The sequence below is a fragment of the Schistocerca gregaria genome, chromosome 3 (genome assembly GCF_023897955.1).
Source record: "Schistocerca gregaria isolate iqSchGreg1 chromosome 3, iqSchGreg1.2, whole genome shotgun sequence".
Taxonomy (NCBI): domain Eukaryota; kingdom Metazoa; phylum Arthropoda; class Insecta; order Orthoptera; family Acrididae; genus Schistocerca; species Schistocerca gregaria.
Window position 1 is genome coordinate 242,771,273 of NC_064922.1, and position 26,927 is coordinate 242,798,199.

General features: G+C 43.4%; 1 protein-coding gene across 1 annotated transcript in view; it reads left to right on the top strand.

Moving 5' to 3' along the window:
• LOC126354078 (protein-L-histidine N-pros-methyltransferase) overlaps positions 1-26,927 on the top strand; it is an 892,286-nt gene that overhangs the window by 813,145 nt on the left and 52,214 nt on the right. The gene's annotated exons all lie outside the window — the stretch shown is intronic.

Consider the following 26,927-nt stretch of genomic DNA (forward strand, 5'->3'; position numbering starts at 1 on the left):
TTAGGTATTTTCACTGCGGCATACGGCACGCACGGCTAACAATCATACGGCACTGCGGAGAGACTTTTTGAACACCCCGTATTAAACGTTTAGGTTCAGTTACTTTTGCCACAAGGAAAATTGACAGCCTTGGTGTCATATAATTCAGTAAGTTAACATATTTTGCATATTCCCATTCACTGTAATGTTTTATGGCGGTAATATTCTGGGGTAACGCCTCACTTAGGAATAACGGAATAATTGCGCAAAACAAAGCAATTGAATTTGTAATTAATTACAGTTAAAGGTAATCACAACAGCAGAACGCAAAAGGGTCGGCTCTTCACTCTAGTTATTTTGACTTAGGCAACGAAAGGGATCCAATACACTGCTATAAATCTCATCTCTTCTTCAAGACATTCAACTGTAGTATAGAATAATCCTTCAACAGAAATCAGTAGTCATTTACAAATAGGTACCATTCAGCCTTCTGAATGTATATTTTGTAAGACACAAATGAATTACAGATATTGGCTGCGAGTGGATATTGATTTAAATCAATGTGCCTGACCGGGATTCGAACCTGTCTGTCTTGCTCACTAGGCAGATGCTCTGACCACTGCGCCATCCGGGCACAGTGGCCATCGCAGCTACATCGACTACCCTAGCACACTTCCCACCAGACCCAGATTCTCAACTCAATCACACACTACTGACGTAGTGCCCTTTGCCCATTACCCTCATTACTCGCGACAGTTCGCCGTTTCCCGTAAGAGTTCGAATCTGGTGTTCATTCGCACTGAAGAGATCTTTGGCCGCCCTCGCCGTAATTACATATATACGTGATGTCTGGTCTTCCACACTTTTCCGAAAGAATAGACACCACGTTTAGTTAACTGAGGTTTTCCTCACCATAACGGTTGTTATGGTTGTGACCTTTGGAACATGATACTAACCAGCAGCCGGCCGCTGTGACAGAGCGGTTCTAGGCGCTTCAGGCTGGAACCGCGCGACCGCTACGATCGCAGGTTCGAATCCTGCCTCAGGCACTCAGGCATGGATATGTGTGTTGTCCTTAGGTTAGTTAGGTTTAAGCAGTTCTAAGTTCTAGGGGACTGAAAACCTCAGATGTTAAGCCCCATAGTGCTCAGAGCCATTTGAATTAACCAGCTAACTTCAAGAGTGGTCCACATTCGACAATGCAGGAAGTATCGCTCTTAACCTTGCCATTACTATTACCCTGTAATAAACTTATATAATCCGCCCGAATGTCTTGCTCAGTCCGGTATTCTCTGACTGTAAGAAACACTTGTTACCTTCGTGTCATGTGATCACGACAGAACGAGCTTTGCCATCGAGATATGCCCCACTTCCTTTCCTATACAATCCGAAGTGCACGACAAATACACAGTCCGTATTTGGTATCCAAGAGATCTTGAATCCTGAGAAATAGCTTCTGTTGCTCCTGAATGGACGTCAATGATGTTTCACGGCTTTGGCACAAAAAACTATTCCAAATCGTTGAGACAACTTAAGGAGAGTAATTTTCTAGTAAAAACCGCAATGGGTCGATATTATTTCAATCCGCAAACTGCTAAGATCAGGATATGCGTGTTATTTAATCCTCGTACACTTCTAACCAACCTTAGCCATTCCGTCTTTCTCAAATGGGTCAAACGGCTCTGAGCACTCTGAGGTCATCAGGCCCATAGAACTTAGAACTACTTAAACCTAACTAACCTAAGGACATCACACACATCCATGCCTGAAGCAGGATCCGAACCTGCGACAGTAGCGGTCCCGCGGTTCCAGACTGTAGCGCCTAGAACCGCTCGGCCACCCCGGCCGGCACGTCTTTCTCAGTGAGGACATTATTCCACTGGCCAAACGTTTACCGTAAGTAAATTCGTCCAGTGGTGGAGAATAACGTACCAGTAGATTGACTGCACGGCATTTCCATGGATCGGTGGGTTCTAATTTTGGTCTCCTTTCAGCAATGGAGCCATTTAGCAGATTTCGCAATAGCATCTCTACCAGGAATCTCATGCTTACGTAGACGCAGTCGCATGTTTCAGTTGACACTGTTATTTAGATGCACATTCAACTCAACAATTACTTGCATTATAATTTACGACTGCGGTGCTATCGGCTTCGCACCAGACCTGTATTTCTACACTTAGTGCCTGTTCCAGATGCTATATTTTACCGCTCCGAGTTTGAGATGTATCGGACACACAAAGATTATACCTGCTTTCTTTGCACGCCTTCTATTTTGGATTTTAAGATAGACTGATCGAAGTGTGTAACGCTGAAAGTCGGTGACCCTTGTTTAATAAAACAGCCTGCGGAACGCGGCTTCGATGTTCGCGGAAAAACAGCCCTTGTCAAGAGTGTTAATAAAATGAAATAGCATATTTATTTACAGATAAAATTCGATCCCTTTGCAAACTTTCGCCTGCACGACGGATTTAACGTCGCTGGTAACTGTGCGCGTGGCTTAAATCCCGTTCCGTATGACGTCAACAAGGGACATGACGTCAGCGGCTCCCCCTTGGCCATTAACTCTAAACAAGATCAGCGACGAGATTTAAGTTTATGCGAGCGCCCGGGGCCAACCCCGGTCCCAGCTTGCCTCGCGGCGTGGACTGCCCCCGCTCCCTCCAGCGGCGAAACAATCCCAAACTGTCGGCAAGTAAAAGCTCCGCCAGCCGGTATGCCTGAGCCACGAGTTTCTATTATACCTGACGTATCATAATTAATAGCCAAAACCGAGGCGAGTGAAGGTATACAACAGGGGCAAGAACGTTCTAATGAATATGGTACTGCAAATGAGTCGTTTGCGAGATGGTTGCGAATGTTTGGCTAGAGTCGCCACTGACTTCAGTATGAAATATTGTCCCAGTTAGTACAAATATGTTTGAAATGTAAACTTGTCTATTACGTCCCCATCTGATTCAGATTTTACTTATGGCCCATGCTCGAGGTATGTAGCAAATGCATACTGGGGCATCGGCAAATGTTGCTGCTGACGTGAGGTGACATCTCCCGCACCAGTATGGTCCAAAATGGAAAGGTTGTGCGGGGCCTGTACTTTGGCCTGCAAACTCACGACACCTCAACCCTCTGGATTTTTCTTTGTGGGATCTTCTCAAAACTGAAGTGTACAGCACTCCCTTTCGCTACTATTGAAGAACTGAAGCACCACAATGTGTAATCTTCTCGAGATGTTCGCGATGATACAACAGTGTTCGAGAGAATTCGTAACTCACTGTAGAGTAGAGAACAGTACTGCCTCCAAATGCGAGGACGACACGTGGTTCACCTCCTTTTACAGAAACGAGAAACGTACTCGTGTACACCGAATTGTAACGTTCAACATGCTGAAGCAGTATTGTATTTCTTGTTAAGGTGGGCCCACTTTAGATGTTGACTTGATCCACAAGTTTACACTCCAAATACATTCCTACCAATCAGAAGAATACTTCATACTGAAGACAGCGGCGGTTCGTTAGCTCACATTCGCAAATAACTCGCAATCGAACAACTTTGAATGAAGCAGCATAAATTTGTTATGAACGAACTATTTGATTTTTAAATTCAGATTGTTGAACTACTGAAAGCACTTCAGTATGAAAGTTGCTTGAATATTTTGTGACTCTACTATTGATATAATCTCGAACTGTGTTAGCCTCACGTTACGTAAAGATATTAATTGAATTCGTTTGGTGAATAACACTAAAGTACTAATGTATGTTGCTTTCTTGTCAGAAAAACAACACACCTTAATTTCTTCAATCTGCAGCGCAGTGCGCGCAGATATGAAACTTCCTGACTGATAAAAACTGTGCACCGGAGTGGAATTCGAAACTGTGACCTTCGTCTTTAGGAGTCAAGCGCTCTACCAAATGTCAAGGGGACCGCGCCTTCATGTCTTCACCGATTTCATCCTAATTTATGGTATGGGTACACGTCTAAGTGATAGAAGTGAGAGCGCCAGATGGCCAACAGTTTAGAAAAAATAGCATTTTTGACAAGTATTGGGTCATGCATAAAGCCATTTATGTTAACATAGATCCTAGACAGCGTTTGGCGCAGCTGAATGAATCCAGAACGGTAATCCGACGGTCGTGATGTCGAGTCCATGCGCTTTTTTTACTTATTATTTTTACGTTGTTTACACCGTAACGAAACCGAAATAATGATCAATACACTATGTGATCAAAAGTATCCGGAAACCCCAAAAAACGCGTTTTTCGTATTTGGTGAATTGTGATGCCACCTTCTGCTAGGTAGTCCACATCAGCGACCTCAGTAGTCATTAGACATCGCGAGAGAGCAGAATGGGGAGCTCCGCGGAACTCACGGTCTTCGAACGAGGTCACTTGTGTCATACGTTGGTACGCGAGATTTCCAGACTCCTAGACATCCCTAGGTTCACTGCTTCCGAAGTGATAGTGAAGTAGAAACGTAAAGGGACACGTGCAGCACTAAAGCGTAAGGGGCGACCTCGTCTGTTGACTGACAGACACCGCCGACAGTTGAAGAGGGTCGTGTTGTGTAATAGGCAGACTTATACAAAACCTAAAACCTTGTCATTATGTCATCGTAATTAGACTGTCAGCTTTGTATGCATCAGAATGTTTAAACATGACGAAGAAAGGACCACTATGAAAACTTGAAATAAAAGACCGGAAAATTTTGAGGAAAATCCTTGGCCCTATCAAAGAAAACTGAGTTTTCCGCTGAAGACAAAACTGTGAATTATACGAAAATACAGAAGACATTGTTACATACATGAGGAAACGGAGAATGATGTTTTTTGGTCATCTGGAAAGAATGAACCCCTAAAGACTTACTCATCGCATACATTCATCAATTTCAAAAACAAAATCGTATTCAAAGTCGGCAAGCCAAGTTAAAAAAGACTTACAGGAAGCTGAAATTTCATTTGATGACAGTCAGGATCGAGACGTTTCCAGAGAAAAAGCCAAAATTAGTAAAAAACATATTTCACTTACTACGCCAGTTCCACGTCCTGCCTGCAAATGGTCAAAACAGAGAAAAGAAGCACAGTGAGCCAAAATGAATATCTACTGCCAAAAGATGAAAACACAAGCAGGGAAGAGATAAAAATCTTCGTGGTCCGTAGTACGCCGAAACGATAGGAAAAAAAAGGTAGACATATGTCCAGACCATCGCACAGGAATTCCAAACTGCTTCAGAATCCACTGCAAGTACTATGACAGTTAGGAGAGAGGTGAGAAAACTTCGATTTCATGGTCGAGCGGCTGCTCATAAGCCACACATCACGCCGGAAGATGCCGACGACACCTCATGTGGCGTAAGGAGCGTAAAGATTGGACGATTGAACAGTGGAAAAACGTTGTGTGGAGTGACGAATCACGGTACACAATGCGGCGATCTGATGGCTGGGTGAGGGTGTGGTGAATGCCCGGTGAACGTCATCTGCCAGCGTGCGTAGTGCCAACAGTAAAATACGGAGGCGGTGGTGTTAGAGTGTGGTCGTGTTTTTCAAGGAGGGAGCTGGCACCCCGTCATTGTTTTGCGTGGCACTATCACAGCACAGGCCTACATTGATGTTTTAAGCACGTTCTTGCTTTCCACTGTTGAAGAGCAATTCGGGGATGGCGATTGCATCTTTCAAATCGATCGAGTACCTGTTTATTATGCGCGGCCTGTGGCGGTGTGGTCACACGACAATAACATCTCTGTAATGGACTGGCCTGAATCCTATAGAATGTCGATGGACATGCATGCAACTTCGAAGGAACATCGTATTTGTGAAGGAATTGTGTATCAATTAGCCTCCGCCACACGCGGTAATGTGGTTTTCGGAGTTCAGAGGTGTGGATGGCAGTTTCAGATTCCACTAGAAATAGCTTCAGGATGAAAGCCGAAACCGAATGTGGTCTAAGGTAAACAACTTTTTAGCAGCCGGAGCGGTTGGTGGTTAGTCAAGTGTTGGGGAAGAGCCGCCGTTGTGTGTCGGCCAGCCGGCACCCCACAGCACCGGCTGAGTCACGCGCCGCCTCCACGGCGCAGCCCGCTCGCTCGCCTCCCTTTCGGATTCCTAAATTTTTTAAAACGGCCTCTGCCGCGGCCGCCCCGCTGATCTTTTGTCGGATCGCGGCGGTTTATCAGCTCTTACTCATCGCGACCCTGCGTCTGCGTCCCCCCAGCCCTTGCCGTGTCGCCGCGGCCGCGGCCGCCGCAGCTCCGCGCGTGTTTTTCTCCGGATTGTCGCGACTCGTCCCCGCCGGCTGCGTCGTGATTGCCTTCTATCCACGCCTCCCCTCCCCTCCACCCTTCCCTGAAATATAGCGCACGGCAACTCGCGCTCACTTTCCGCACCAACCCCCAGCCCTTTTCCCCTTTGCACTTTCCCATTCCCGCGGAATACCTCCGTATGTGCAAGGAAAGCGAAAACATTCATAACGTTTACGCTTAATATCCTTCTCCAGATCGAGAGAGATACCTCTGTGGTTAAGACGTAACTGTCGTGTGCAGAAGGGCAGAGCTTCAAATCACCGCGCGGCCGTTCTATTTTGCGTCTCTGTATGTCCATCTGTTTAGCGATGGTCGCGGGACTCGGCTGTTCGATTGGTGACGTCAGATTAAACACCTTTCAACTATATTTTATTAGGCAGCCAACCTTTCAGCCGTCAATTTTCAACCTTATTGTACTAGGCAACCAGCTTCGGTGCCTTATTACGCCATCTTCAGGCCCTGGCCGACGTGTAGGAATAATGTACCTCGCTTGTGATCGAAGCAGAGGCCAGCAATACTACAGAGTAAATATATCTGGAGTGAGCATTCACATGCGCAGAACAGATCTTGTGTTGTCAACATACATTGCCGGCCTGGTCACATGTTCTCGGGACGTCGTGTGTTTGTCCGTATAGCGCCCTGTACATTTCGAATGTCACTACATCCCTAGTACAGACGGATTATTTTCGTACGTGTCGTGGATTACTTATATATGTTGCGCAGACATTTTAACAGTATCCATATGATACAGGGAATAAACCAGCTACGTAACTGTTAAGGGCAAGTATATTGCATTCTGCTTCTTTGCGATAGGTGTCACAGTTCAGATGCACTCGATTTTTCGTATTTTTCGGTATGATACGGCACTTTATAGTATTGCAGAGCCTGACGTATATTTTTGCAGTGATAGTCTTGTAAAACGACTTGACAGTACGCTAGTACTTTTGCAAGTGTCCGAAAAACACCGAATTTGCCACATGTAAGCGATTATATCCCTGCTAATTCGTCCTTCTTTTCTGCTATTTCTGCACATTTATTTTCTCGTTTTTCTGACCTAAGGCACAATTTTTCTTACTGGTAACACTTTGAAGTGTTTATTTAATGCATTTTACGTACTTGCTCCCAGTATATTAAATGAATAGTAGACTCAGTAAGAAGGGGGAAAAGGCGATCGGAGAATAAATGTACTGTAAAGCAAATACAGTTGGTCATGTAACAGTCAACCCATATAACACCATTAAGGGAAGTGGAAAGTGACACAAATGAAAGAGTTTGCGGACATGTTTACCAATATTTTACGCTTCTTAATCAAATGGCGAAGAAAATAAATTGAATGTGTACTTTGATTAACTACACTATTGTGTTTTTTATTTAATTTGTGCAGAAAATGTATTTACGCTGAATGCAGAAATTGGTAGTAGTTGCTGTGAAAAATTAAAAATAGTTGGTATAGCAACTACCTTCAGCCACACACGTCCAAATTTTTCTCTGTCTAAACATTCCTCTTCAAAGTGTTTTGAACATACTTCGGAATATTTTGTGGGGACAAAATTACTCCTCCTTATCCTCCTTATTTTCTGGAGCCACATCTTTACTCGTTGTTCATCCTTCGGGAAACTAAAGTATAAATCACACATAATCATTCTCCATGTCCTAGACACACTTAACATGGTCTCCTACTGTAACTTTATAGTAAACAAAAAGGTTTGGACACATATATCATATGAAGACAATTATAGACTCCCACTATATTTAATTTATCTGTCTCCCGTCTTTCAAATCTATATACATAATCGAAAAGTCACTGATAAATGCATGGAGGATAGTATTTGCTGAAACAACTAACCATTCCCTTTCCTGTTCCACTACCAAATTTACGAGAGGAAGCGATTGTTTGTAAGCTTTAGTACGAGCCGTAATATCTATAATATAGTCATAAAATCGTAGAAACATAGGTGTATACAATTAAGCCTTAATTATAATGCGTCTCGAAATTTTTAAACATAGTACCCATGAGAAGTTACTATCCCTCCTTTCATATATTTTTCTTTTCATCCGTAGCAACAACAGTAATTCACCATAGCTATTACACTATCAACAAACGGTGAAAACAACAAAAACTCTTGATATTATAAACTTCAAACTGTGCGGAAAGCACACACGCACAGCGAAGTCCCGAAAACACGTGACAATCCTGGTTTAATGTTGACAACATGCGCAGAACGCAGTGCTCACTCCAGAGATATTTACTGTATGAACACTAGTGGTATTAGTAGATATCTGCTTTCTACATTGACCACTTCGGCGGGTGATGTTTGAAGTGGTCACTATAGTAAGTAGATATCTACTAATACCAGTAGTGCTCGCCTCCTCTTCGATCACAAGCGAGGCAGATTATTCCAACACGTCGGTCAGCGGCCTGAAGATGGAGTAATAAAGCACCGAAACTGGTTGCCTAGTAAAATGAGGTTGAAAATTGACGGCTGAAAGGTGTTTAATGTGACATAATCGTTGTATTTTAGGTTTCCTCCAATTACCATATCATGGTTGTTAACTACTAACGCGAACTGTGTAGAGGAGGTCAGTTTGTTTTTAGTATGAGAAAGAGTGCAGACTTCCACTGCCTACACTTAATTAATGTTGATTACTCGTATAACATACAGTGTGATGAAAAAGTCATGGGATAGTGATATGCACATATACAGGGTGGCCTATTGACAGTGACCGGGCCAAATATCTCACAAAATAAGCATCAAACGAAAAAACTACAAAGAACGAAACTTGTCTAGCTTGAAGAGGGAAACCAGATGGCGCTATGGTTGGCCCGCTAGATGACGCCATAGGTCAAACGGATATCAACTGAATTAAAAAAAAATAGGAACCCCCATTTGTTATTACACATTCGTGTAGTACGTAAATAAATATGAATGTTTTATTTGGACCACTTTCTTCGCTTTGTGATAGAGGGCGTTATAATAGTCATAAACGTGTAAGTACGTGGTATCATGTAACATTCCGCCAGTGTGGATGGTGTTTGCTTCGTGATGCATATCCCGTGTTAAAATGGACCGTTTACCAATTGCGGAAAAGATCGATATCGTGTTGATGTATGGCTATTGTGAACAAAATGCCCAACGGGCGTGTGCTATGTATGCTTCTTGGTATCCTGGACGACATCATCCAAGTGTCCGGACCGTTCGGCGGATAGTTACTTTATTTAATGAAACAGGAAGTGTTCACCCACATGTGAAACGCCAACCACGACCTGTAACAAATGATGATGCCCAAGTAGGTGTTTTAGCTGCTGTCGCGGCTAATTCGCACATCAGTACCAGACAAATTGCGCGAGAATCGGGAATCTCAGAAACGTCGGTGTTGAGAATTATTTATTTATTTATTTATTTATTGCCAAATTATAGACCTGTTACCTGATCTTTAAAGCAGGTCGTACAACTATGTATGCTTCTTGGTATCCTGGACGACATCATCCAAGTGTCCGGACCGTTCGGCGGATAGTTACTTTATTTAATGAAACAGGAAGTGTTCACCCACATGTGAAACGCCAACCACGACCTGTAACAAATGATGATGCCCAAGTAGGTGTTTTAGCTGCTGTCGCGGCTAATTCGCACATCAGTACCAGACAAATTGCGCGAGAATCGAGAATCTCAGAAACGTCGGTGTTGAGAATTATTTATTTATTTATTTATTGCCAAATTATAGACCTGTTACCTGATCTTTAAAGCAGGTCGTACAACTTACAATTTTAGTTTTCTTTTCTTTTGTTTGACATACAACATTTACAAAGAATGACACTTTTCAAAATAACAATAATTTAAAGTTGAAATATAAATAAAATGTTGTTTTTTTTAAGAAGACTATAAAAAGGAAATAGGATAAAGGAGAGATTTGTTAGTACCATCACCGAATGTGACTGACGGTGAATACCTCGGAATGGTTTCTTCGAGCCGTCAATCACCAGTCACACACACACACACACACACACACACACACACACACACACACACACACAAATGGTTTTTCGTAGAGAATGCTCCATCAACATTGATTGCACCCGTACCATATTTCTATGCACCAGGAATTTCATGGCGACGACTTTGAACGTCGTGTACAGTTCTGCCGCTGAGCACAAGAGAAATTTCGGGCCGATGACAGATTTTTTGCTTGCTTTCTGTTTAGCGACGAACCGTCATTCACCAACAGCGGTAACGTAAACGAGCATAACATGCGCTATTGGGCAACGGAAAATCCACGATGGCTGCGACAAGTGAAACATCAGCGGCCATGGTAGGTTAATGTATGGTGCGGCATTGTGGGAGAAAGGATAATTGGCTCCCATTTTATCTATGGCAATCTAAATGGTGCAATATATGCTGATTTCCTACGTAATGTTCTACCGATGTTACTACAAGATGTTTCACTGCATGACAGAAAGGCGATGTACTTCCAACATGATGAATGTCCGGCACATAGCTCTCGTGCGGTTGAAGAAGTATTGAATAGCATAATTCATGACAGGTGGATTGGCCGTCGAAGCACCATACCATGGCCCGTACGTTCACCGGATCTGACGTCCCCGGATTTATTTCTGTGGGGAAAGTTGTTGGATATTTGCTATCGTGATCCACCGACAACGCCTGACAACATGTCAGCGCATTGTATTTACAGGTAATCACGCTGTAACAGCATCCGTTCTCAGAAATGATAAGTTCAAAAAGGTACGTTTATCACATTGGAACAACCGAAATAAAAAGGTTCAAACGTACCTACGTTCTGTATTTTAATTTAAAAAACCTACCTGTTACCAACTGTTCGTCTAAAATTGTGAGTCATGTGTTTGTGACTATTATAGCGCCATCTGTCACAAAGCGCAAAAAGTCGTCCAACTAAAACATTCATATTTCTTTACGTACTATACGAATATGTAATAAAAAATGTGGGTTCCTATTTTAAAAAAGGCAGTTGATATCCGTTTGACCTATGGCAGCGCCATCTGGCGGGCCAACCATAGCGCCATCTCGTTTCCCCCTTCAAGCTAGACAAGTTTCGTTCTTTGTAGTTTTTTCGTTAGACGCTTATTTCGTGAGATATTTGGCCCGTTCGCAATCAGTGGACCACCCTGTGTAGATGACGGTAGTATCACGTACATAAGGTATAAAACAGTGCATTGGTGGAGCTGTCATTTGTTCTCAGATGATTCATGTGAAAAGGCCTGCCACGTGATTATGGCGGTACGACGGGAATTAACAGACTATGAACGCGACACGGCAGTTGGACATCCGATTTCGGAAATAGTTAGAAAAACCTATGTTCCGAGAACAACAGTGTCAAGAGTGTGCCAAGAATACCAATTTTCAGGCATTACCTCTTACCATGGACACCGAATTGACCAACGGACTTCACTTAACGACCGAGAACAGCGGCGTTCGCTTACGGTTGTCAGGGCTAAGAGACAAGTAATTCCGCGTGACATAAGCCCAGAAATTAAAGTGGGACGTACGACAACGTAGTCGGTAGGACAGCGCGGTGAAATTCGGCGTTAATGGACTATAGGAGGAGACGACAGAAGCGAGTGTCGTTGCTTACAGCACGACATCGCCTGTAGCGCCTCCCCTTTGCTCGTGACCATATCAGTTGGATCCTAGACGACCGGAAAACCGCGACGTAGTCAGATGAGTCCGAATTTCAGTTGCTAAGAGCTGATGGTAGGATTCGAGTGTTGCGCAGATCGCACGAAGCCACGGATACAAGTTGTCAACAAGGCACTGTGCTAATTGGTGGTGCATCCATAACGGTATGGGTTGCGTTTAAGCCGGCCGTGGTGGCCGATCAGCTCTAGGCGCTACAGTCTGGAACCGCGGGACCGCTACGGTCGCAGGTTCGAATCCTACCTCGGGCATGGATGTGTGTAATATCCTTAGGTTAGGTTAGGTTAGGTTTAAGTAGTTCTAAGTTCTAGGGGACTGATGATCTCACACGGTAAGCCCCATAGTGCTCAGAGCAATTTGGTTGCGTTTAGATCGAATGAACTGGGTCCTCCGGTCCAATTGAACCAATCATTGACTGTAAATGGTTATGTTCGGCTACTTGCAGACCATTTGCAGCCTTCACGGGCTTCATTTCCATGTATGACAATGTGCCATGTTATCGGTTCACAGTTGTTCGCGATTGGTTTGAAGAACATTCTGGACGGTTCGAGAGAACGATTTGGTCACCCAGATCACCCTACATGAATCCCATCAATGATTTATGTCACATAATCGAAAGGTCGCCAACGGCTTTGCCGCAGTGGTAACACCGGTTCCCGTCAGATTACCGAAGTTAAGCGCTGTCGGACTGGTCTGCCGCGCGCTATTGCCAAGCAGAGTGCACTTGGCCCTTGTGAGGCAAACTGAGGAGCTACTTGATTGAGAAGGTATAGACAGCAGTGCATTGGCAGAGCTCTCATTTGTACTCAGCTGATTAGAGAAACACTATTAAGAAAATCTTGAGAACTGCCATGTGAAACTGATTGTCAAACACTTGTAACGCCGCCAACATACATTGCGGGAAAAGAACACGAAGATAACGTACATGAGAAATTAGGTCTCATACAGACACATATAGACATTCGTTTTTTCCTCCCTCTATTTGCGAGTGGAATGGGAAAGGAAATGACAAGTTGTGGTACAGGGCACCCTACGTCACGCGCCGTACGGTAGCTTGCGGAGTATCGATGTAGTTGTAGACGAAGGGGCTCCGGTCTCGAAAACTGACATACAGCCGGTAGAGCAGTATGCTGACCACATGCCCCTCCATATCCGCATCCAGTGACGCCTGTGGGAGTGTTCTTGAAATGATAATGAAATCAAGACCCTAAGCTGCCAACCGGTGTTGATGTGCATCAACGTGGACAGTTGAAAATGTGTGCCCCGACTGGAACTCGAACCCGGGATCTCCTGCTTACATGGCTGATGCTCCATCCATCTGAGCCACCGAGGGTACAGAGGACAGTGCGACTGCAGAGATTTATCCCTTGCACTCTCCCCGTGAGACCCACATTCCGAACTTAATGTTCACACACTACATTCGTAGTGCCCCTGCCCATTACACTCATTACTCACGGCAGACAATCTCACCGAGTCCCCTAGGAGTTCGGGCAATTCGTGTGCATCCAGCACGTAAAAAGAAAGTCAATGGCCGGTTAGCCTTAACTGAATGAAGATGGTATCTGTCTTTTCGTACTTGATCCACTTCAAAATACACATTCCACTGGCACATGCCAAGGTGATTCTGTGGTGATCTTACAAACTTTCAGGGATGGTGAAAAAAGGTGAATGTGTCCATTTTAAGTAAGGAACTCTGGTCTGGAAACGACCGAGTCGAATATTATAAGCGAAAAGCTTTCAGATGCCTCTGACACTGGACGTCTTCTACTGAGAGCTCTTTGCTTTCAGTATCCTGGGGAAGAGGTAGTACGGACCAAAACAAGAAAAAAATGTCAAGTAAACTTGGGCTCTAAAATGCATACCTTAGGAGCTGTGAGTACTGTTCAGTAGACGAGATGTGTTTCACAGAAGCAAGTCCAGGCAACGACCGGTGCATCGTTGTTGTTCCCTTGCCTGCCTCGTCTGCAGTCGCAGGCTGTTTCAACACATTTCGTCATGTATTATCAATTCTGATCACCAGTTGTTTGCAGTACTAAGCTAGATGATTAAGAAAATGCAAGGAATTGTCTCTTGCGAGATGCTGTCACGTAGATGACTACTAATTGACAATGATATCGCGAAGTGGCTTTCGATGGATACTGAGGATACACTGAGTTTATTGACAAGTGAGCAAGAAAGAACTCAGTCCGCCGAGCGAGGTGGCGCAGTTATAAGGTACTGGACTCTTATTCTGGAGGACGACGGTGCAAATCCCCGTCCGGCCATCCATGTTTAAGTTTTTCGTGATTTTCCTGCATTGCCTAAGCTAAATGTTTCGATGATTCCTTTGAAAGGACATGGCCAGTTCCCTCCCCCAACCTCAGTCTATGGTCCGTCTCGTAATTACCTGGTCGTGGACGGCACGTTAAACCCCAATCTTCCTTTCTCGTTCTTCCCTGACTTTTCGCCGTGATCGAAGCATCAGTGAACCTCAAGTTGCCGACAGAAAAGAAATTGTCGATAATATGGAGTCTGTTGCATGTAAACGGTAGATGTTTCGAGATCGTGGTAGTGTAAACATCAAGTTCTCGTATTCTTCTTTAGCAGTGCTCCACGGTTTATCAAAGTCTTCGGCCGACACTGAAAATTGAGTATGGGCAGCACTTTTTTACGGACGACGTTGATCGTGAAATTTTTATCACAAAAATTATACCGGAAGTCTCGGTAATGTTTCCCTGGTTACAAACATGCATAAGGCAGAAAATATGACACACACAGACGAACATTGTTTATCTTGAAGTGCAGATAACATATTCAGGTTCTTGTTTTCACACACACGCAATTAACAAATTTCGAAGTGTAATCCTTTCGTTGCCCAAAGGACATCCAGGGAATATTCCAATTCCACCCTGTGATCGTCTGCATTTCGTTATGGTGGATGTTATAACGTCGGTAACTCTGAGCCGTAATGCTGCGATGTCGTTCACTGGTGGTTAGAAAACCTGGTTCTTGTCTTAACCCCAAAGCAATAAATTCAGTGGTGTTATGTCCGGTGATCACTGAGGCCAGTTAATGGGACCACCACACCCAATCCATCTTCCCGGAATCTTCTTATCCAAGTAATCGTGAACATCTAACCCTCCAATGAGGAAGCGCGCTACCTTGTTGGAAAATTAAGTTCCGCAGTGTACTGAATCTGTGGCGTGACAAATAAATGCAACATATCAAGATAGATATTGGCTGTGATTGTCGTTTCGCTGAATGAAAATGTCCATTAATTTTATTTTGTATAAGACCGCCTAGGGCTGTCTCTGACGGTATCAGGCACTGCGTGGAGATTGTCGGACTCCCAGGTCCAAGCATTCTGTCGATTGATAGCATCGTTCAAATGAAATGTGGCCTCATCTGAGAAAAGGACGCGTTTCAGATAGTCAGTATCTTCCTCGTTTTCAGCCAGCATGGCAACAACAAAGTCTTAAGGAACACTGTAATCCGTTGGTTGGAGGGACTGTTTATGTGGGATGCGCTACACTGATGTCTGCGGAATCAGCAACTTTCGCGAGGCTCTGCGGACTGCTGGCTGTTTGAGACTGCTGACAATGCCGTCTCTCACCGCCTGTACTGTATGCGCACTACGTTCAGGCCTGCCTGTCATAGAGAGATCAAAGACGCTCCCTCTTTCCTTAAACTTCGCATACCGCACCTGTATGTTTTTAACCTCTGGTGGCTGTTTATGCTATGCCGTCTGCAATTTTCTTTGGACTGTTGTTGGTGACTGTGTTTCGTGATACCAGAGGACACATTGGGCTTTCTCATGATTTGAGTACGTGTTGTTTGCAAATGGTGTCAGATACCGCTGTTACGCCACTGGACCCTGTAACAAACAAAGTGATAATAAGATGTTTGTATACATAAACTTGAATATGTCACACGCAATTCAAGATAAAAAAGTATTTGTCTACGTGTCATATTGTGTGCCTTACGAATATTTGTAATCAGGGAAAGACGTCTTGGACAGCCAGTGTATGCAGAAGAGAAAAATACGGAAGATTATTCCACTACTGCAACAATAAATGGGGTTGTCATGGAAAGATCAGAAGAAATGAAAGAAATCCTTGTGGTGTGCTGACCGTTGCTCTGTATTCTTTGACAATAACTCGGCGCTTCTCAGATGGGGTAATGGAACAAGAATTCATTAATGAAATCCCCACCCTGCAGCGGAGTGTGTGCTGATATGAAACTTCGTGGCAGATTAAAACTGTGTGCCGGACCGAGACTCGAACTCGGGACATTTGCCCTTCACGGGCAAGTTCTCTACCAACTGGGCTACCCAAGCACGACTCACTTCCCCGTCCTCACAGCTTTACTTCCGCCAGTACATCCTCTTCTACTTTCCAAACTTCACAGCAGTTCTCCTGCGAAACTTGCGTGACTAGCACTCCTGGAAGGAAAGACATTGTGGAGAGACAGTTTTAATCTGCCAGAAAGTTTCAAGAATTAATGATTACTTAGAGATCTCCCTCTTTCCTAACGTTAATCCCGTAGTCCGAGGCCCGCTGTTTACATGATTTAACAAACCTTGGAAAACCACCTCTGAACAGATTGGAAAAACCGCTAGCACTAGTGTGCTATATCTGAAGGAGATCACTGTGAAGGGGATGCTGATGAATAAATGTCTTTGAGAAAAACAAAAATTCCCGCTACTTTTTGATGAATGAATAAGGGTTCTTTGAGCAAAACAAAAGTTCCCGTTACTTTTTGATCACACCTCCTATGTGCCTGTCAATAAATACAACTTCCGGTTATAATATGATGATTCTAGTAAACTGGTGTCTTCATCAAAAAGTGAAATTTCCCAGAACATTTTGGCTAATCGTGATTAACGGTGTTCATCATCATCATTATCGTCATCATCATCATCATTGTCATTATCATCATCGTCATCTCCACCACCACATCCATCACCAAGATAATCAGGAAGAGATTTGATCTGATTGTATTTTCATGACTCCTACGTAACTTATAAATAATAATTTTAGATTAGAGGATCCTGTGTAATGATTCTGAACATGTAAGATTTCTGTACAGCTTCCTTTTCTTATTAATTTCCTCAAACGTAGAAGATTTTGGATGGACTTACAGACAAAGGTGTTGTCTTGATTCAGAATTAATGGATTTTTCCAGGAACGCTTCTTACGCGGGAATGATGCGCGAATAATGGCTGATAGCATTTTTTTTTCCTTTTTTTAATTCGTTGCTGCTCTGTTTTGAGAAGGTTGACGAAGCGATCACTGGCGTCGTGACGGGCGAGATTTTAATAAGACGCTCCTTTAATTCATCTAGAAGCGGGAAGAGATTGGTTGTTTTTCCAGACTTCACACCCCCGCGAGCAACAACAACAGATTCTGTGGAAGTGATGGGGTGGCGTCTGGGGTCAATCGCAGGCTTCCCCCATTTCTTATTAAAGTACTTGGGCCGCCGGCTGCCAAAGAGATGACTGCACTATGCTCCATCGATTCCTCATAGTTCCATTAACCTGTCCATTAGGGAGAGGTCTGTGATAGCGGGCGACTTGGCGTAAAGACGCCGCACAGAAGCTCCTGCCGCTATAATTTTCCCATTAATATTTTCGATCTGCTTCTAAAAGCCGTTCGTAAAGACCGTTTTCCGCTTCTCTCCGTAGCGTCGTCCACAGTGCTGCCAACATTGTGTGACAGACACCACAAAACTGGTGCTGTGCTCAGAAGTCTCGATACTCTAGTGCTTCTTCGCTCATCAGACCCCCTGTGTGGAATGATAAGACAGTTTCGTCTTTTATATCACAAGCCTCAGAAAGGAGGCGCAACTGTCGTTTTTTATGCAGATACAAGTAACAGCACCTGAAAACATTCGAAACGGTCTAATAATAGTAATAACATACTCACTCATAATTTTTCAGATGCAAAAAATGGTTCAAATGGCTCAGAGCATTATGGAACTTAACATCTATGGTCATCAGTCCCCTAGAACTTAGAACTACTTAAACCTAACTAACCTAAGGACATCACACAACACGTCATCACGAGGCAGAGAAAATCGCTGAACCCGCCTGGAATCGAACCCGGGCGTGGGAAGCGAGAACGCTACCGCACAACCACGAGATGCGGGCATTTTCAGATGCACAATTTATTATAACTCTGAACAACAAATCTGAAGTGAAAGTGTGTAAATTGCATGATTTTGAGTTAGTTATTTTTATTTCAGTACAAAATCATCATCTTCATAAATATTTAGCTCTAGTTTTTTTTTTAAAAAAAGTAATCTACATTTTTGTATAAATAGCTAACTAACTAAATACGCATTCATGTTCCAAGATTGAGAATAACAAATTTTAAATGAATAATTACTTGAATTATGTTATTTGTTATGCATTGATAAATTTCAGTGCTATTCTGGAAGTACAAAAGTAAAATATATAGAAATAATGAAGATAATATTACATGAATAAAAATACTTTGTAAGTCTGTTTTGTACCAGAACTATGTAAAGCACAAAAGAAAATATATAAATTAACTCCTCACAACTGTATATAAAGAATTACAAATGTTAAATGTCCGTATGTACAGTATATATAATTACGTATTTTGTTCAGAGATAAATTCAGAAGATGACCGTTTTCGCTTGGCTTGACGTTTATGCACATACTCGGGAACATCCCTTATGACAGTCCAGCGGTAATCTGCTGAAATAGTGCTGATATAGAAGGGCTCCACTTTCCGGCCTACCACTTCTCAAATGTGGCAATATCTTGATGAAATCGCTCCCCATGTTCATCACTTGTTGTACCACAATCCTTGGGGAAGAAGTCAAGATGACTATGTTAGAAACGCATTGTCAATGACATTTTGCAACCAAGTCTTTCATGAGATGACAACATGTTCTTTACAACCTCCTTGTAATTTATTGCTCGTTTGTTCCCTAAGAATTGTAAACAGATTGTCTAAAAACATTCCCATGCATACTTCTCATCACCTTGTATGATTCCATCAAAGGTATGGTCTCCGTAAAGCTGTCGAATCTGTGGGCATACAAAGATGCCCTCCTTTACTTTGGCATTACTTAAGTAAGCGAATTTTTGCCTTAAGTACTTAAACGCGTCACCGTCTATGTTTAGCCCCTTCGAAAATTTTTTTATGAAAACAAACCTGATGTGCAACTGTGGGAGCAGAATCTTTTTAGGGTCTACTAGAGGTTCACTCTTAATGTTCTTTATATCTGGTTGAAGAGATTTTCTGGTGGGCCATTCATGTTTACTGCAGTGAGATGCACGAGCTCGGCTACCCATTCACAGAGAAAGCAGCAATATTTAGTACACCCTAGCTGCCTACCTAATGTCCTCCAGGTGTACATATTGCTGTATTAACACTTACAGACCGCGCAAAATACGAACGCTTGTGACACCATAACTTGTATATTCTGGCAATGTTAGATCAGTTTCTCTAGTGCTGCCTTCATATCTTTCCATTGTCTTTATAGGCACAATACTGGAGTCTCGTTTTGGGCGGTCATGGAGTCGACTCTAGGTGGGACGCCGAGGCGGACGACTCCATTGTAGCGGGAGATTATGTTGTCACGCAGACGTAATGCTCTTGTGCTTAACGCTCTTTCACGGTCCCCCCTCGCTCCCCTCCCCCCCCCCCCCCCATTCCACCTGCCGCTCTTTACTTCCGATAGCCGCGCCTCGGGATATACCAGCTTTTTCAGTAATTTTTCGACAATGGAATTAAAAACCGGTCCCGGATAGCCCTGATGGTCGTACAAAACCCGGCACGAATTACGAATTTGCTACACATATCCGTCAAACACGCGCCCGCCATTGTTACCTTCTAAATTACGTGACGTCTTTGTCTCTTTTCCTCCATTAAAGAGGAGTCTTTGGAATTATGTACGGTACAAAAGAAAATTACGTGTTTTTCGTCGGCTTGCCGGTGTCTCCCGCGTTCTCATGTGAACGATGCGAAGCGGCTACCGGCGTACGCGGTAGTCCGGCTGAGGGAGAATCTCGCAACTGTCGGGTAATGAGCGACACCAAATAAGTGTAGAGCTAGAGAAATATAAAATTACCTGCGTCTGACTCATTTTTCCTGTTCTGTATTGGACCATCTAGAAAACTATTAGTTTTAACAAGTGTAACACAGATAGGGAACGGAAAACACCAAGAACGTATAGTCTGTTGCCCCCTTTCTGAGCACAGCAAAGCTCGAAATACAAATAAAGAGCTAAGATTATTAGGTCAGAGATTAATGTCTCGACTCTTGAGGATACTGCAGAAGCAATGTTTGAACCCCGCAACAGATCTGCGAGTTATCATGGTAGGCGAATGGAAGAGTTGGGTTTTGTTGTAGGGTTCACGGAAAATGCAGCTTGTCTGAACAAGGAATCGCATGGAGTCCTTATCAAACAGGCACGAGAACAGATATCTAATTCAGAGACGCAATACTAGAATCGTAAGAAGACGGTATAGCCCTCACTAAAATGTTCGGGAACGTTCAAAGGGAGTCTTCGGAAGAAAGACATAGTTCTCGCAAAACATCAATAGCTAAATTGAGAGAACGTGTTTTGCCATAAGACTGTGCGACCTTATATGTTGCGTAGGAACTGTGAGGACAAGATTGGAGAGATTAGGGTGCGTTGAGACAGCAGTTTTTCCCTCGCTCTATATGCAATGGAACAGGGCAGAACATCAGTAATATTGGCCTCCGGCATGCACTGTAAAATGTCTTGCTGAGTACATAGCTACGACGGCTATCATTTTTTCAACCTCTGGTCGGTCGCGAAATGGAAACCATAACGAAAATAAAAAATGTTTTATTTGCATCACTTAGCTACATCTTCCAGCTACTTCTCTGCATAGTCATCGGTGCAACTTAGATGTTTGTCGTAGCGTGGCATCAACTTTCCAATACTCTAATCATTAAATGTAGTAGCCTGTTACTGCCACCAATACCCTTCGCTGATCTGCAGCTGTGCCAAAATATTGTCCTCATAGCCAGTAATTTATGTGAACGAAGAGATGAAAATCAGAGGGAGCCAAGTCTGGACTGTATGGTAGGTGATCAAACATTTCCCATCGAAACCGCTTGCATTCGTGTGCAGCCAGGAATTGTCATGGAGAGGGAAATGCATGACAGTTATGTTATGTGGGCTGCATGAAATCAGGCGAAACCCCCCAACAGTCATTTCACACTTGTCAGGAGACACTATTTTCTAGGCATCCTTACGTGCTCACTGTGTGTTCTGAACTAAGAAGAGCGACGCGTCGCAATAGACGGACGTACCTGAGACACTGCGCAACACATCTGCTTCGCCAGATTTCCGCTATGGTTTTAATTCTGCGATCGATCGGAGGTTGAAAAAAAAAAATAGCCGTCGTTGATGTACAGATCGTGACAGACGAAGTACTAATGCGACTGGACCAGGAAGGTGACAAGAATAATACTTTCGAATGTTGTGCTCCGTACAAGGTGCGAATATCACGCAACAATAATAATTTCGATGGAAGGATAGTCCCATATATTAAAGGACGCACTCTGACGAGGGAACTTAAGGAGGAGAGAAGAATCAGCCATGGAATAAGAATTCGCCTAAAGCGTTTTAGCAGAGTTACAGAACATCTGAATCGGGATCACCAGACGTAAATCGAGCGTTTTAAGCGCTACGCTACTTCGTTTGATGACTACTGGTACAGATAATACTAACTAACAGTAGGTAAACTGTGGTGCATTCAACATTCAATATACAAACAGTAGTGCAAGTTTGTATAAAGTAATATAATTCATGTTTTTCCTAAAAACCAGAATTATAATTATTTTAGAGTACACGTTTCCAAGGTTTATAAGCTGGTGTATCCTCCCAGACCACTTTCTCAAAGGTACGTTTGCACTGGAGAGTGCCGCATTCAGCGTCTACCGCTTGTTCCTTTTGCTTTCAACAAGAAGTACCAGGCATCACTTTCCATGTAAGATGGGTTAGGAAGTATTTGAAGTGGACGGTTGTAAGGAATGTCCGTACGAGTATCAGTTTTTTCCAGTTGTGGTTAGAAGAGCATTTTTTGTCGTGGGAGATAACCTCGCACCAGCTGATTTTGAACACGTTTCTAGGGTTTTTACGATAAAACATACGCCACCATATGAGCCTGCTGTCACTTTCATTATGTTCAAGCGAGTCCATTTTCAACCACAAAACCACTCTTTGTATTTCAAATTATACTTCTTCAATGTTGTTTTAACCAACAAGAATAAGACACAGGCCTACGTCTGCCGCCTCGTCTCGTGGTATATAGCCACGTTTAGTCACCCATTACGGTAGTTCCAAACGCAAAGCTTTCTGTTCTTGGATTAAACGGTATGATACTCGCTCACCGTTAATCCCTCAATAGTAAAGGCTGTCGAGTTAGAACTCAAATATCAGCATCGACAGAATTCGAAGAGTTCACTGAAGGTGCTGGTAGATACAAAGAGTGTAACAGAAATGTATGGCACAAACTGCAGGACACATCCTCATACCTAGACGAAGAAATTATTAAACATGGGTCTGGAAACGCTTTGGTTGCATGTTATTATACATTTCCTCCAACGAGTTTCAACGAGATTGGATTGCAAATTTTCACAATCGGCAAGTACGGCGTACGTCAATCCTCACTCAACTGTTGAAGGTTGTCATCAACAAAGATTTTGTGTCAAAGTTTGGGCCGGCATTGGTGGTGACTGTTGGTAGGGCCTCACTTTCTTCCACCCAGGCTCAACAGACAAAGTTATCATAATTTCGAATTGCGATCTACGTGACCAGTTAGGTGTGCCTTTAGCTGTGCTACAAAAGATGGGCGTCATGCACGATGGAGCACCTCGTTATAGTTTAACGTTCGTCGGTTTGTAAATAATACACTCAGTGACGGGTGGATACGCAGAGATCGGCCAATTGCGTGGCCTCCGCGCTCTCCGGACCTAAGCCCACTGGACTTTTATTTTGTGGGGGCATTTGAAAGCGCTTGTGTATGGAACCCCAGTACAAAATGTTCTGATTCTCCGTACCCGGGTTACGGAAGGCTGCGAACTACACACAATACCTCAGAGATACATCAGCGCATCCGAGATTCACTATGACGGCGGCTTGAGGCATGTATCAGTGCCCACGGAGGGAACACTGAACATCTCCTTTGAGTTGCATGTGGTATGCTGGTGCGTTCAGTTCGTGTGCGTTTCCCATGATTAATGGAGAAAATGAGTTGTAACATGGAAACAAAGCGTTTGCAGTCCCATTTCATATAACATAAGTTCTTCGTCTACGTGTGAGGAATGTGTCCTATAATTTGTGCCGTACTTTTTTGTTACACCCTGTAGTGACTGTCGACTACAATAGCTACACTAGCTCCCAACTAATTTCCATCTTCAAGAGACTCTTTTATTTCAGAATTTGTTCAGTCACAAAAGACCGTTACCATGTTAGGAGAACAGTCCCGAGATTCAAAATAGCGCTGATTCGCACTCATACCAATAGTGAAAAATCATTTCTTCGAATGCATGAAGAATGACAACTCAGACTTTTCCGCAGCTTCTGGGAGATAGGCATTGAATAAATTGTCAACAGGAGATTAAATTCGCAGCTGCTATTGCGTTTAGTGTTAGAATCTGAAAATGGACCGGAATACATTAAAACACAAATAATTGCAGAGCAACTCTCATTTCTGTTGGTACAATTTTCAAAGCGTACGATGCGAAGATAAAAAAAAGTAAATACGTATAAAATACATTGGCGGGAAATAAAATCACAGCTTGAAGAAGTAGTTGTGCGACGTAATGCTGGCAGGCGTGATGTTACATCTGAAAGACAATGCGTACTCAGATTTCGCACCAGTCGCATAAGAGTGGTGCTGGAAGCGTCGCTATGAGGATGCTAATCAGCTTTGCTTTGAATAAGCGCTGGAACGGTCGTAAGCGTTTCTTGCCCTCGAGACTCGACGTAGTGGGTTGATGTTAGTTAAAAATGCCTTAAAGACAACAGAGACGCCATTGTCAGTACCTCACTCTAGGGCTACGACAAGCTGATGTTCCTTTTGCGATGTTGCAGAAAGATTTGGCAGGAGTGTAGCCGCTCTGATTGCTGGCAACAGTGGTCACCGGAATATGCTGTCTCAAGAAGGCGGGACTCCGTACGGCCATGTGGCACTACAGAGAGGGAAGTCCGTCGTCTTCGGTGTATGTATCTGGTATCACTCTGCCGCATCGTACTGCATCTGCAGCAGCCATCTGAACAGCAGTTGACACCATAGTGACACAACGAACTGTTAAGAAATCGGTTACTTCAAGGTCAGCTCTGAGCCAGACGCTCCGTACCGTGCATTCCACTGACCGCAGCCATGGCCATTTGCGTCTTCAATGCTGTCAAGTGAGACCTCATTGGAGGGCAGGGTTGAGGTCTACTGGGTTTTCTGATGAAAGGTGGTCCTGCTTCGGTGCCAATGACCGCCGTGCGTTAGTTGGGAGGAGGCCAATTAAGGACCTGCAACCAACCTATGTGCGTGCTGGACACACTCTACCTGGAGTTATGGTCTTGGGTGTGATTTCATATGGCAGCACGAGCACTCGAGCACTCTCGCAGTTATGCCAAGCACACTGACTGCAAAATTGTTCGTCAGTCTGCTGATTCGGCCTGTTGTGCTGCCATTCATAAACAGTATTCCAGGGGGTGTTTTCCAGCTGGATAACGCTCGCCCACATATCACTGTTGTAACCCAATATGCTCTACAGAGAATCGACATGTTACCTTGACCTAATTGAAAATCAGATCTGTTTCCAATTGAGCACATATAGAACATCACCAGATCAGTAACTGTCCCTGTATCGACCGATCAAGTGCAACAGACATGGTGTTGTTGTTGTTGTTGTCTTCAGTCCTGAGACTGGTTTGATGCAGCTCTCCATGCTACTCTATCCTGTGCAAGCTGCTTCATCTCCCAGTACCTACTGCAACCTACATCCTTCTGAATCTGCTTAGTGTACTGATCTCTCGGTCTCCCTCTACGATTTTTACCCTCCACGCTGCCCTCCAATGCTAAATTTGTGATCCCTTGATGCCTCAAAACATGTCCTACCAACCGATCCCTTCTTCTAGTCAAGTTGTGCCACAAACTTCTCTTCTCCCCAATCCTATTCAATACCTCCTCATTAGTTACGTGATCTATCCACCTTATCTTCAGTATTCTTCTGTAGCACCACATTTCGAAAGCTTCTATTCTCTTCTTGTCCAAACTAGTTATCGTCCATGTTTCACTTCCATACATGGCTACACTCCAAACAAATACTTTCAGAAACGACTTCCTGATACATAAATCTATATTCGATGTTAACAAATTTCTCTTCTTCAGAAACGCTTTCCTTGCCATTGCCAGTCTACATTTTATATCCTCTCTACTTCGACCATCATCAGTTATTTTACTTCCTAAATAGCAAAACTCCTTTACTACTTTAAGTGTCTCATTTCCTAATCTAATTCGCTCAGCATCACCCGATTTAATTTGACTACATTCCATTATCCTCGTTTTACTTTTGTTAATGTTCATCTTATATCCTCCTTTCAAGACACTGTCCATTCCGTTCAACTGCTCTTCCAAGTCCTTTGCCGTCTCTGACAGAATTACAATGTCATCGGCGAACCTCAAAGTTTTTACTTCGTCTCCATGAATTTTAATACCTACTCCAAATTTTTCTTTTGTTTCCTTTACTGCTTGCTCAATATACAGATTGAATAACATCGGGGAGAGGCTACAACCCTGTCTCACTCCTTTCCCAACCACTGCTTCCCTTTCATGCCCCTCGACTCTTATTACTGCCATCTGGTTTCTGTACAAATTATAAATAGCCTTTCGCTCCCTGTATTTTACCCCTGCCACCTTTAGAATTTGAAAAAGAGTATTCCACTCAACATTGTCAAAAGCTTTCTCTAAGTCTACAAATGCTAGAAACGTAGGTTTGCCTTTTCTTAATCTTTCTTCTAAGGTAAGTCGTAAGGTCAGTATTGCCTCACGTGTTCCAACATTTCGACGGAATCCAAACTGATCCTCCCCGAGGTCTGCATCTACCAGTTTTTCCATTCGTCTGTAAAGAATTCGCGTTAGTATTTTGCAGCCGTGGCTTATTAAACTGATAGTTCGGTAATTTTCACATCTGTCAGCACCTGCTTTCTTTGGGATTGGAATTATTATATTCTTCTTGAAGTCTGAGGGTATTTCGCCTGTCTCATACATCTTGCTCACCAGCTCGTAGAGTTTTGTCAGGACTGGTTCTCCCAAGGCCGTCAGTAGTTCTAATGGAATGTTGTCTACTCCGGGGGCCTTGTTTCGACTCAGGTCTTTCAGTGCTCTGTCAAACTCTTCACGCAGTATCGTATCTCCCATTTCGTCTTCATCTACATCCTCTTCCATTTCCATAATATTGTCCTCAAGTACATCGCCCTTGTATAAACCTTCTATATACTCCTTCCACCTTTCTGCCTTCCCTTCTTTGCTTAGAACTGGGTTGCCATCTGAGCTCTTGATATTCATACACATGGTTCTCTTCTCTCCAAAGGTCTCTTTAATTTTCCTGTAGGCAGTATCTATCTTTCCCCTAGTGAGATAAGCTTCTACATCCTTACATTTGTCCTCTAGCCATCCCTGTTTAGCCATTTTGCACTTCCTGTCGATCTCATTTTTGAGACGTTTGTATTCCTTTTTGCCTGCTTCATTTACTGCATTTTTATATTTTCTCCTTTCATCAATGAAATTCAATATTTCTTCTGTTACCCAAGGATTTCTAGCAGCCCTCGTCTTTGTACCTACTTTATCCTCTGCTGCCTTCACTACTTCATCCCTCAGAGCTACCCATTCTTCTTCTACTGTATTTCTTTCCCCTATTCCTGTCAATTGTTCCCTTATCCTCTCCCTGAAACTCTGTACAACCTCTGGTTCTTTCAGTTTATCCAGGTCCCATCTCCTTA